Below are 14,339 nucleotides of genomic sequence, written 5' to 3' on the forward strand. Positions count from 1 at the left end.
CAGGAAGCCAGCCGAGGCGCCTCCTCACTTGGCCGCACACCACAAACGGAAGGAAGGGAGTGCGCCTCTTCTGTTCATCATTTCCATTCGACGGCTGCTGGAGATGGGGCGTGTTGATAGGAGCAGATGATGGGTGCACTCAATCAAAAAAAGAAACCAAATATTTTTGGGGAGGGGGGAATAATTCTCTATATGTAATAATTATTTGCCTCTCTTTCAGTTTTAAACCTACATTTAGACCAAGGGTAGCCAAGTCCGGTCCTCGAGAGGCCCTATCCGATCTGTTTTCCATATCTCCCTCCACCAGCACATCTGAATCAAATAATCTAGATCAGTATCAAGTTTTTTTTCTGGACAGCTTGCTGATGAGTTGGTCATTTGATTCAGGTGTGGTAGAGGAGGATGATATGGAAAAGAGTCCGGATAGGGTCTCTCGAGGACCACACTTTGCAACCCATGATGTAGATATTACTGATGATTAAAATGTGGAAGCATAACAATTCTGCAAGTAACACACGCTTAAAACAGGACTAAGTGGGTTAGGAGGTGTCATATTTTATTGTTTCTCTCCATAGCTACTTCCCAATTTTATTGGTTGCGTGTGAACATTGTTTATTTATACAGGCGACGTTTGTGAACTATAATTTATAGATGACTGCACCAGTAATAGGGTGGCCCGGAATGCATGGTAGGCTGGTTGGACACTCTAAATTGCCCCTGGGTATGAGTGTGAGCGAGAATAGTTGTTTGTCTCCTTGTGTCCTGCGATTGGCTGACCACCAGTTCGGGGTGCCCTCCGCTTCTAGCCTGAAGTCATCTGGGATAGGCTCCGACACCCTCCGCGACCCAAGCGGTTCAGAAAATGAGATGAGATGCACAGTAATCTACCACTAAAGTACTTTCCAACAATTTCTAAAAACAATACCAAAAAATGGATGCCAAAGAAATAGACGATAATTCATACTCATACGTAGGGGCAGTTTAGAGTGTTCAATCAACCGAACCTGCATGTTTTTGGGATGTGGGAGAAAAGCCACAAAAGCCCAGGGAGAATACGTAAAGTCCACACAGGAAGGTCCCGACATTGACCTAACCACTTGTTCAGCGGACCGCCCTGTTGTATTGTGTTTAATTTTTTAAATAAACATAGGATTGTTATTTTACATTTACTGTATATTTTTATTCTCATCCTCCATTGGTTTCTACATACTAGGTAGATCCCACAAAAGCCGATGAAACTACCTCCTCTCACTGTCTCCATCTGGTTCTCTGGAGCATGGAGAGCCGAGGAACTCAAGGTTCTGTATGGGTGGGAAATAGAGCGCATGTAATCTGGAGTGTACATCTTGCTGCCCTCCCCTGCTCCGGCTGCGGCGTTAAATCAATATTCCGCAAAGCTTTCTTTTGTTTTCACATTCACTTGACTGCTGCCATGATGCACTGCAAGGGTCGGCAGCCTCTCCCTGATTTTTGTGGCACTTGCAACCCCCCATCACCGTGACCTCCCTTACCTTTTCCTCTTCCTACGTGGCAGACTCCCCGATTGCTATAGCTCCGAGGCGAAGCTCCCGTTACATTTGTTTTCTGACTTAACTGGAGCTGACAGGAATAAGACAACATGCTATCATGACATGAAATGGAGTGTCAGCGACACTGCTCCACTGTTGTTGGCAAACATTTAATAACTGCTTGAGGAACGTGGTCAAATCAGTACATAAAATTGCCTTTATAACATACATTCCAACTATTTTACTTGAACACAATGAGGCTTGGAAAATTTCTCAGCATTCAACTTCTGGGCTTATGGATGATGCCATTTTGAGTTGGAATTGTAGAACAGACATGATTTTTTTGTTTTTTATAAACCAGACAGAAGCTTAGTACTTTTTAAAATTTAAAAATCCTGCCGTGCCAGATCACTACATTGCAAGGTACTGGATATGCATTCATACACACGTGCGCTCCTTCACACTCCATCGTTATGAAAGCAAAAGCCTGCCTCTGCAAAATGGGTCAACCACACCGCAGTCGCTCCATCTCAGCAAATGCATTGTGTCTTTGTAATTGTGCAAGTGGCGGGCATGCGCATGTGTGATTGCACATCAAAGGAAAATATTCGATATTAAAATGCGACAAGTCTTCGCTTAACAAACTAGGAGTTTAGAAAGTCAAAAATATTTACTGTTTAGTGTTGTTTGTAAGAGCTGTCCGACATAGTTTCCCCCTAAAGCGAAAATGGCAGTCGTTAATACCCTTGAACAGGCAAAAAGGAAGATGCTCACACTAGGGGGGGAAAAAAACTACAGTGGCGTCACATTTCTTGTACCGCATTGCGTCTCATGCCCTAGGCATTTGCCAGACATGTGAACGCCATGGATTTGCCCCAAACTCTGAACTGGTATTCACCCCTGGCTCTTAGAAGATACACAGTAAGGCTCCAAGGTAGACACATACACAGATACTCTCAGTTATTGCTGATTTCAATGTGTGGGGTTCTAAGCTGTGCCAGTCAAAGCGGAAAGAAAGCCGCATGCTGCTGTCTTCTAGACCCATCACTGTGTGGCGTTAATCTGTTTCATGTTCCATCCCTATATTTAGATTGGTGTTTTGCGAACACTTAGCTTAATTCTCTCAGACGAAAGGGACCTTTTGGAAGATGTTAACTAGCTGCCAGTCTCATCAGGAGATTTTTTAGTTGCCAATTCCAATAAACAGCTGTTTTTGCCTTCATTTTAGGGCAAAGAAAAGGACTCTGTTATCATGACGAAATGTTTTTATTGTGAAGGAAGATTATGAAATGAACGCATGGGAAATGTACTGATGAGAGTTAGGGTTTAGTTCTGTTTGTAAGAGCTGCATATAAACTGGAGGTATTTCCCTATCCATGATAAAACAACATCAAACCTTAAGACGTGTTCTCTCATCAAGTTTATTGCATCAGCTTTAGAACCTGGACAAAATAAATGGCTGTTTTACTCATGCAATAGACCTGAAGATCAATTAAAATGTGGAGTTCCTCACAATTTCTTTTTGTCTCTCATCTTGGAGGCATCAAAAATGTCTTATGGTTAGCCTTCAGGTATCATTGTGATGCCGTATCGTGCTTTCATGTGCCATTAATTGAAGATCAAAGGGAAATAACTGGACATAGTCAATCTCTCATAGAGTCCTCACCTAATCCGTAGGGACCCGTATCCCTCTGGTCCTACAAGAATCTGTCTTATACATCCTCTACACATTTACAGATGAACACAAAGATGGAGCATGAGGTTCAAAAGCTTTTCCCTTAAGAATGAAATGCTACACACTTTGTCCACAGTACTAACAGCCCACACTGGGATCCTACATGGCATCTGCCTCCCAGCTTCTGAAGCCAAGGCACAGGGCCAGTGTAGGGGGTCTGAAGCCCAGATAAGCTTTTCCTCCCCTGGTCACTTCTACGCCACAGGGAACGGACAAGCCTGGAGCCTCAGCTGAGCACAACTGATAATATCCTCATGAGTATGAGAATGAAAGTTAGGTGCATGGGCGTGAGAAGCTTATTTGAAGTGTTGTGCGTGTGACATGAGTGGGAGCATGCACGGATGCACAAGATTGCATGTTGGTTTTAGTGTTCGTGTTTAACTGACCAAATGGCCTTTTCCAAGCATATATTAAAAATTATTCAGCTCAGCGTCAAATAGAGAACGTTAAAATGGGCACGCCAACGGTTCAAAGAAGTAGAGATATGCGTGGATAAACATCAACTGTGTTGTGTTTGTCGTTATCATAATGTGGTATAAATGTTTTTATGAATCGAAATTACGAGCACTTGTTAAGTAGGGCAAAAAGTTTGCGCTTGTATTATTTTCACCACATCTGACAATTTATTTGGATTTGGGTTTTTCTTCATTCTAAATTGAATTTCAACAGTGCTCTCTAATTAGTATTATTCATAAACAAGTCATTCACACTTGTATACAGTAAACTGTACTATGTTTTACAGACAAGGATCACAAAGCACTTTTTATGCATTCACAATCAGACCAATGGTGAAGCTACCAAACAAGGCATTGTTAACTCACTGGGGTAAACAAGGAGTTTAGTGTCTGTCCCAAGGATGCTTCGATTGTGGACAGTCATAGCCAGGTATCGAAGGACTGATCCATCGGTCTAAAACGACTCACACTTAAAACTGTGCCACAGCCAATCTGATCCACCTTTTCTTGAGGTGTTCATGCCGTATTTGTGGGGCAGTACACACTTCTCAGGCCGACTGACCTCGTAAAGAGGGAGAAAAGCAAAATCCAATATATTATTTCATGTAGTTGTTTCATATTGTAGTTCATTGACTGACTCCCATTTCGTATAAATGTATTTCATTGTTTAATAGGACTCTCAGACAAGAGGATCGGAAATAAGTACTACGATAAATATCATTGTATCATGGCACCATGGCATCATATGGATTATATAAACAGGCTTCATCCTTTCAACTTGTTCACAACAAATAATATTAAAAAATGACTTTATTTTAGGCTTCATTTTAAATCAGTAAACAAATAGCAAGCACAAGAGGGAGTGCGCCATAGCGAGAATTATCCAAATATCCAGGTCAGCTTTAAGGCCTCAGCTGGAGTGGAGGCCTACACCTGTCAACCCTCGGGGGCCTCTTGCTCTCTGTCGTCTTTCTGCCTCTCTCTTTCTGTCCAGCTGGACGTGCAGAAGCCTCTGAAACCCCCACCCAGCTTTCACCTTACAGATCCAGGCCAATTCAGTCCAGCCATGCATGACCATCTCAGGGAATTCATTTTGGATGCTTCTTGTTCCATGCATCCTTTCCCCTGGTCTCTTTCTCTCTCTTGCTAGTTTGTCAATCTATCCTCGTCACTGCCTTTCATTTTACTGCACAGTCTTATTCGTTCATCCTATTTCAATACACCTCCTCCTCACAAGTGTTGAGGGGTACTGAGGTCTATCCCAGATAACTGTGGGCCATAGTTGGGGGGCACCCTAAAATGGTTTGCCAGCCAATCGGAGGGCACCCTAAGACGAACTACCATTCACACTTTAGAATGTTCAACTAGCCTATCATGCATGTTTTTGGGATGTGGGAGGAAACCCTAATACCCGCAGAAAACCCACGCATGCTCACACTGTGCTGCTACTTTTTTATTTTATTTCCAAATTTCATTTTTTGATAAATGACAAAAGTTTTCATTGTTACTGCCAAGTTGTGGCAATACTGATTTGTCTCATCTAGTTGGTTGCACACTATTTTTAAAGCTTATAGTTATCCTGCATCCTCTTTGTGCTTCCTGTGGGGGAAATTCAGGCCAGATCAGGTTTAATCATACTAACGGAAATATAATGTTGGTGGAAATGTGATTTTAGACCACCTACTGTATGCATGACCTGGATCCATAATCTTTTACTTATTTATTCTTTATTTTTTAGAGTGGGTGGAGGGGTTTGACAACTGCTGGAAATATGAAAGGGGAATTTAAAGTTGTTGTCAAGATTACATTTTGGAGCTTTTTGTACTTTTAACCATTTCGTCATGAAAAGTTCTTCCCTTGAGTTCAAGAATTACATAGATAAATAAGATTTATTTTTTAAAAATCCAATCATGGGTGATAACTTTTTGGATTTTTGATGTATGGTGTTTTGATCTACCTATGTAAAAGGTTATAAGAATTCTTCACTAAAATAACATGATTTTAAATATCATCATATCATAGTTAAATAAAGTTTGATTAACTTTAATGTATTATCCACATTTATTTAGGATTAAATTAAATCCCACAAAATCATAAGCAATGTAACTACATCTGACCTGTAAAAGAAAACAATCACAAACCCACACATTGATACTCGCGTGTCTGTGCGTGGCATAAAGCAAGATATTTACTGAGCACATTACAATTTCTTCACTGTAAACATCCATCCATTAGCAATCTTGCTTCCCCTGTAGGCCTGCGCCAGGGACAGTGAGCCAGTCACTTCCTATTAAAACAACTAACACAAACTGACATTCACATTACCAAATGTGCGCATGTTTTTGGTTTGTGGGTTGAAGCCAAAAACTCACAAAGAAAAAGAACATAGGAACACATTATGCCCTAAAAAAATGCTTTAATTAAGAACATGTCTTATGTTGTTGTTGCATTTATTGTTTTTAAAGAGCAAGTATTTAAGTGAATTTTATTTTATGAACACAATGTATTCCCCTAGAACTAAAACAAAGATAATTCATGTAATTATAACAGTTTATTTTAAATTCATAATTTTAAATGACATAAGCCTGTAGTTTTAGGCTGGCAAAAGACATACAAAGATTACATTTACCACACAATTTCCTAAAGTACAGAACACTAAACTGTTTGTTTAATAATGGCCATGAATGGAGAATCATATGCTTCAAGATTTGTTGCATCTCACTCATTCATGTTGATGCATGCAACTGCCTTGACTGTTTTTCAGTTTCCTTAAAATTTCCCCCCTAAAAATTATAAGGTATTTAGGTATAACTTCATTAACATCATTGAATCGACATTTGTTTCCTGCAGTAAGATGAAAAAGAGAGTAGAATAAGAGTGGGTATAGTCTCTCCAGCGGTATCCACTCTGCATCCTATCCGACATGTTCACTGCTGAATAATTTAACTGTTTGTACCTGTGAGGCAAGCGGGCCGTGTAGTAGGGCCTGCCCCAGTATGATCTATAATTAAATATAATGCAACATGAAAGTGCATAAGTCATGAGAGGAACATTTGGACAAGTCACTCAGACTTCCTCCTTTTTAACCATTTGGTTCCCATGCTGACTTCAGCTGGTTTCTTTTGAGTATTCATTAAAATATGTTTGGCTAAAATGTTTCTTCCTTCTGTTCAGTTACTTTCTGTATTAGTAAATTTTAATTTTCGCTATCATCACTTTTGATACTCAGGAGGAAATAAGATCACATTAAGTTTGATTATGCTATTATTGCCTCAATGCGCTCTGAGTATACAGTATTACATTCAAATGCCCCCTGTGCCTTAGAAAAGGTTTGTTTTGTTCTTCATGCCAGCTTTCAAAACTAACTCATAGAAATAATCCTAGTATTTTTTTTTACATTTCAGAAAAGAGGTATTTCAGTTAATCAAAGACTTTAAATTGTCTTTATATGTGAATGCTTATTCAGGGTTGTTAAACAACAAATTCCTTTAAATGCACTTACCCTTTCACATCATATCATTTAAATAGGTTACAATTTAGAGAATAGGTACTATAATGTTTGTCAAATGGATGACTAATGATGGTCATTACACTGAATGGATCCAGCTGGGATAATACTGGTAGATATAGACAATTTACTCAGCAGTCCACCACAGAAAATATGTTCACTGGTTTGGGCCCGGTCATGCATATATCGTACTTTTTATGATGTATTGGATACTCTGCACAAATTGAATAAAAGAGTATCAAAAGATAAACTATTTTGATATTTTAACAAAATACGTAGAAAGACTTCTGACCTCAGCCAAACTGCTGCAAGCTGAAAGCTTTTTCTTGATAGGCATTTGCATTAGACACCTTAAACCTGAACGCACAAACACGCACGTGAGCACACAGCACAGTGGGTTCCACGCGTCCATCCAAATGTGAACGGTAGTATCTCCGCTTTGCAGGCGGCTGGAGGGAGGAAAGGCTTAGTGCTTCGTTCACTTTCTTCCTTCACCGACTGTGAAGTGGAGTCTGAGGTGTCAGTATTTTTTTCCAACCACCCCCAAACAATCTCTCTGCATGTGTGCGTCTTACTTTGTGGTTTTTCTTGAAAATATGTCATCAAGTCTTTGCTTTACAGTGAACACTGTGACGGCCTGATAAGAAATTGTATATCATGTGGATACCCAAACGACAAACAGTTATATCCAGTCGTAATACAAGATCGAAATTTGACTAATTTTCCAAAATGTAATCAAGTTGATAATTCTGATAGTTCATTTATAATATATATATAATTGTGATTCAAGAACCTTGCATGCAATGACTGTCTAAAAAAGTTGGTAATTGTTCTCATAGAATAGAAAACTGTTGGGTCTATTTAGTAATCCGTGCACCTTCTTGGAAAAGTGTTTAATGTTTCTAGAGCTCAACAAATTACCTCTGATTTGCATACATCCTGTTGCCAACATAACAATCCCTCCACTTAATTGCTCTGACCACCTTCATATTTACACTACTCACACAAATACCCTTGTTACCCCCAATGTCCAAAGTTGCCAATGGTTGTCATGCAACAAGGAATTCATACACATGCTTCATTCCTTGAAATATATTGGGAAGATTTATTTTAAAAAGGAAATACGTTTTGGTGGGATTGAGAAGGCTATAGCTATAGAGAATATTTGTTTAAGAATGATGTTGTAAGCATGTACCCCCTCTTCCACCGCATGTCCCACTGAAGCAGATGGCGTGACTTGATGGCCAAGCCTTCTGAGTGCTGTAGCCATAAGGAGGCAGGTTAGGAGGAGATTTGGAGTGGCAGAATTTGGCAAAGGCTACAAAGTAAAAAATTCAGGGTGGGTGATGTCACTTTGTGCCTCAGGCTGACACAGAGGTAAGCTGCTGTTAGGTCTCTGTGATTTAAGGCCTTATGGTGCAAGCATTGAAAATCATTTGGATTTAGGGCATCAATGTTGGAATGGTGTAGCGATTGTACCGTTCCTCTTAAAATGTCCTCCAAATCATTTAATCCAAGAAAGTTTGAGTCACTTATTTTAGTGTCCCATGGTGATGGACACAAACACACAAGATCAGTGGTAGTTTCATGCCTTGTGGACATAGTCCTATCCTCAGCAACTTCAACGCCTGTACTCGTATCATTATTAAATTATCAAATGATAAATTATAAAGTATACTATGGTTAAATTTAACATTTATATATCTATAATTATCTCTACCCTTTGTTAACAGACGACTGGGCGTGCTTAGTGAGAATATAGTATAACGAACGGGGCATTGAATGTATAACAGAACAGGTCTGTGGGGTCAGCAGCCTGAATTCTCCTGCACACATTCTGCCATGCTATCTCTCTAGGTACTCCCCTCCCTCTCTCTGTCACATCAACGGAGGACATGAACACATTTGCTCTCACATGCATGGAACCCAGCTGCACCCTCAGACTCTTTCCACACAAAACAGACCCTCACCCCTTTCTGGAATACATAAAACACTCTCAGTTCCAGTCTTTGCACAAGTTTAGACGAGTACAAATTCACTCCAACTTTCTAGCTTAACTCATGCACTGTCTGTACTAGTACGTGCTTTAACATAGACATTAAAAGGTTCAGAAACCCCTTTCCAATTCACGTCTGTAAGAAAGGAGTCAGTATGTGTGTAAGAGAGCTGGCAGGGCGATGTGTAATGTATATATACATTTTTAAAAAAATTAAATGAATTTCATTGTGGAAGTCATCCGACAGCAATATGGTGAATTGCGTCTCTAAAGCACCGTTGATTTTAAGGGCTAGTTTAATAAAATATTAAAATAATAGCAGTTTCCTTGCTAAATTTAGAAGGCTGTCATGAAGCAGCACTCAAAGGATTAGAACATGAAAGCACTTTTGAACAAATGCTGAATGCAGAAGGAAAACGTTGATTGCCTCCTCACCTTTTTGTCAGGTGAACCTGCAACAAACATTACAGACGAATCACGATGAGCTTATACAGTATATGCATGGAATTTGCATGTTCTCCCGGGGCCTGCGTAGGTTTCCTCCGGGTACTCTGGTTTCCTCCCACATTTCAAAAACTCTAGAGTCCCCGGCCTCTAGCCCAGAGTCAGCTGGGATTGGCTCCAGCACACCCGCGACCCTAATGACGATTAAGCGTTTCGGAAAATGAGATGAGATGAGAACTACCGATTACGTGGGTGATGGTAGATATGTTGAATAAAGATAAAACAAGATTTTATTCTTCTTCTCCATAAAAGACTAATACAGTGTGCGCATGACTGCAGACACTGCACCGATCCGGCTGTTGATTTCTTGCTCTATTTGCTCCATCTGTTTGTTTTGATACCAATGTGACGATCAACAGTGGTATCTTTTTAATGAATCTTCAATGATTATTCTAGAGCATTCTTTATTGACTATATACCTAATTGTTTCTAAATGCTTCTATTTTGATATTATGGAATAACAGCAAAGACCACTCGTACCATATAACCATGCCTCTAATGAGTTGCTCGCTTCCATTACTACCTAAGAGTAGTCCATTGATGTGAATACTACCTGGCATATTGCTATGTCACTGTACAAAGGAGACGTTGTTCGAAGGAAATCAATAGACTGGATCAAATCTTAGTGTCATGCGATCTACCAATAACAGCTTGGTGATCGACCTGTAGATCACGATCGACTTGTAGATCGTAATCGACGTATTGAGCGCCCCAGTGAGTACTGGAAAAAACTATGGTATGGAAATCTACAAAACAAGACGAAAATCAAGGCTGTATGTTGAATCATTTGATCATAACGTTACTTATTTAGTTTGCTTTCTGAATAATAGGATAGTTTGGGTGATTTAGAAAAACATATAATACTTCTGGATGCCCTTTGGCCACTAGGGGGCCCAGCATGCAGTGCGGAATTTGCTTATACTGTATGCTGTGGTGGCACTGGTACAGTGGAAAAGGCTAAAAGAGTTTGTGTAGCAGATGAAACAAAGAGAGAACACTGAAAGTGTGCACTTAGAGCCCTTACGGCGTATTAGATAGACTGATTGGTAAACTTGATTGTGACCAGATAGGAATCTAATGCCTTGGGACTAAAATCTAAAGCATGAAGAGAAGTCAGAAAGGTCTCACTTTCAAGGTGGAGTCAAATAAAGATCCATGAAAAGGGGCATTAGGCCGATTCTTTGAAATGGTTCAGCATATTTGCCTTAAAGCCCCCACATATGAAATATTTTGTTAAAGTGGCTGTTCTGCCAATAATGCACGAGTTGAATCGTTCAATTGTTCTCAAACTTGCTAAACATCTGCTCTATCACAGTGAAAATACGACCAGATACTCAGTGCAATCAGTATGAACAAGAAGGTGGAAGTGGCAACCAAACCGTTGAAGACGTGGTTTTGTGGTTAGCCGATGTGGCTGAAGAAGGAAATATTCGTTACAGAATGGTGGGGATCTGTAGCAAACACAATGGAAAACTGTGTTGTATACTAAAGAGATCCAGTATACTCTAAGAATTGTGTGAATTGACAAGGGTAAATAAGGAAGGGTCGTGCCTATATTTTACTATTTCAGGAGAATTTAGTCGGTATTGAGGTTCAGGAACAAGTCAATTCAAGCTACAGCTGTATCAGCAGATATTGCACATAAACTACCCATACAAAAACTAGACATATTTGGTTAAGAGTGAATAAATGTAATATCCATTAGCACCTCTAAAGTGGACATTCTAATGTATTTCTAGGGTGAAAATTAGTTTGTTTTTTCTGAATTTTTGTGTCCTTATGCTGTTTCTTTCACTGTTTTCTTCAACCAGCCTTTTGTTTTCCATTTTGGCTACAATAGAAAAGCTTTTGAATGAGGGAATAATCATTTGTTCATAAAAGTTGTTGTTTTTCCCTAAACATTAAAAAACTGCCAGATGGACAACCTAAATACAGTTCAAATCACATCTTTATAATTTATGAGTAGCCTTGCTTGGAGACAGAATTTGTTATTGTAATCCTATGATGGCTATCTTTTGGTCGAGGCATCTTCTTTCTCCCGTGCTGTGACCTCGATAGATATTCTACAATCCTTCTTCAGAAAAGCACTCAATGTTCTTGTATAGTTGGAGCCCTTAGTTTTCCTCTCCCGGGTATTGGAACGACATGAATATGGATGTGATGATGGTGAACCTGATGATGAAGGTAGTTTGGTCTTCAATGAGATAAGAGCTAATTGCATTTAGACACCGTAACAGCAGAACTAGGTGTGAAGTTGACTTGCGGCATATACAGGATAGGGAAAGGAGGAAAATAACAGTGTTTGTGTGTTCTGATCTGTGTGTGTATTGGGGGCATAAAGCTTTATTCTGAGAAACATTGAAAGTCCAAACTCAATATCTGTGGTGGGGGAGTTATTATGTAGGATTTTATCTCAACACACATAATCCCAAAACGTGGATTGATCTTTTGACTCCACCCTTCTTGCTCAATTATTCTCCCATCATATTTCCTCTTTCCTCCTTCGTCCTCCTTTATGGTAGAGTTTTCAGATTTCACCATTTGTCGCATGACACTGAAGAGCGGGGAATATGGGGTTATAATTAGCGCACATATTTCTATTCATATTCAAATTTTGTTAATCTCACCATGGATTTATAACAGGGAAATGAAATGGCTTGTATCAAGGAATGTGATTTTTGTTTTTCCCATAATATTTCCTTTTGGCGCCCCGGTGCTAGAGTGGTTGGTATATCCGCCTCACAGTCTTGAGATTGAGGCTTCAATTCCAATCAATTTTGCATATTCTCCTCGGGCTTGTGTGAGTTTTTTTCCGGATGCGCCAGTTTCCTTCTACATCCCAAAAACATGCATGCTAGGCTCATTGAACACAATAAATAAATTGCCCATCGGCTAAAAAAAATACTTAAAAAAAGGGTAGTGCAATGTTTGATAAACAGAACTTATAGTTGAATTTGTTAAAAAGAAAAAAACAGAATATCTTTCAATATTTGGAATTGAAATGACTGTAAGAATGCTTTATGCTAAACTAGTTGGTTCAAAATTTGTGTAATTTTAGAGTTCAAAACAAAGTGGCATATTTCTCCTTCAGTGGAATATTTAGAAAATAAATAATCAAAACTCACTTGTCATCTTATCATTATTGTTAGATTTAATTTAATTTTCTTCAGTGCACAAGTAGCACTTGTGCCGCAAAAATGCAGTGGAGCTTACTTGATGTGTGTGTGTAGAAAAAAAAAATGCATATTCACCTCGGGGTGCGTGGTGAATCTAATGGCGAATGGCCTACATGCTTTCTCAAGCATAAGGTAATATTGCCCCGACTTCCCTGGTGATTCAATTTGAGAGTTTTTCATTTACTTTGCAAATGGATTTTCTTGATTGTGGCAAGAATACATCAATCATTTAAGATGCATTTTAACTCTCTTTAAATGGTCACACGTTACTGGTAGATTTATGTTATTAAAATCTATTACTATCTTAATCTACAATGAGTGCCAACTATTTTTATGTGAATCTCTTGACTTGTATAATTTGATCAAAATGAAGATTCAAATAAACAACAAACATTTTACACCAATTAGGAAAATGTTTGATGCAGGCCAAAACAATTAAGTATAATGAGATGTCATGATATGACAACTTTTATACCTTTGAAACATTTTATGCCATGGCGATTCACGTTTTCAGTTCTGCGGAAAAGCACAGTGACAAGATTTTATAGGATGCAGTCACCTTCGATTACTCACTGCCATCTTAATTTTGTCCAAACTTTGATTGGCAGCATGTTCAATCGCTGTAAGGCATTCAATTTGAAGGTTTTGTCTCAAGCTTGACCTATCATTGTGTCCTTCCTTGCCAGGTTTCCTGTCTTCATAGTTTATGTCAAGAGTAAATTTCTAAATATGGTTTAACTGTCAAGACTTGAACAAAAGTAACACTCTTAGGTCAGATGGTAAAGATGTTTTTTTTCTGCATCCTTAACTTGGATTGACTGTCTAGCACAGGGGTGGGCAAACTTTTCGGCCCGGGGGCCACATTGACTTTAAAAATTTGACAGATGGCCCGGTCAGCACAAGATACGATACAAATAAAAAACTGCATCCGTTAACAGTACATATGAAACACAAACAGAAAAAAAGGACTAAAGTATTAACATACTCATCACTCATCATTAAAGTAAAAAGTATAAAGTACAAAGTAATGTAAAAATGAATGTATTAAGAAATATTAAAATGTAATTTAAAACAAGATAGAGGGGCTGTAAAACACGAAAAACAAAAAAGAGTGGACAGAGCTACTCCCACTGGTTTCCGCATGATGGCGCCATCTTGGAAAAAAATACATATATATTTGGACAACGTTGACGGGCCGGATTAAAATGCCTAATGGGCCATATATGGCCCGCGGGCCGAAGTTTGTCTATGTCTGGTCTAAGCTTTAATAAAAACTAGCACATTTAGGTCAAAAGGTCAGAAGTACCTTCAACCAATAATTCAGAGCTTTTAACAATACATGAAATAGCCTGGTGGGAAAAAAGAAAGTGGCATGTCATGCATATTACATTTGCATCATGATAGCTAGACAACGTTAAGACGGAATAATTTATTGTAGATAGCAGTGTTGTCAACTC

At 39.0% G+C, this 14,339-nt stretch overlaps 1 protein-coding gene across 3 annotated transcripts in view; it reads left to right on the plus strand.

Moving 5' to 3' along the window:
• Nucleotides 1-14,339, plus strand: part of LOC144196444 (uncharacterized) — a 61,314-nt gene that overhangs the window by 27,687 nt on the left and 19,288 nt on the right. The window lies entirely within an intron of this gene.

This window comes from Stigmatopora nigra, chromosome 5 (assembly GCF_051989575.1).
Source record: "Stigmatopora nigra isolate UIUO_SnigA chromosome 5, RoL_Snig_1.1, whole genome shotgun sequence".
NCBI classification, from domain to species: domain Eukaryota; kingdom Metazoa; phylum Chordata; class Actinopteri; order Syngnathiformes; family Syngnathidae; genus Stigmatopora; species Stigmatopora nigra.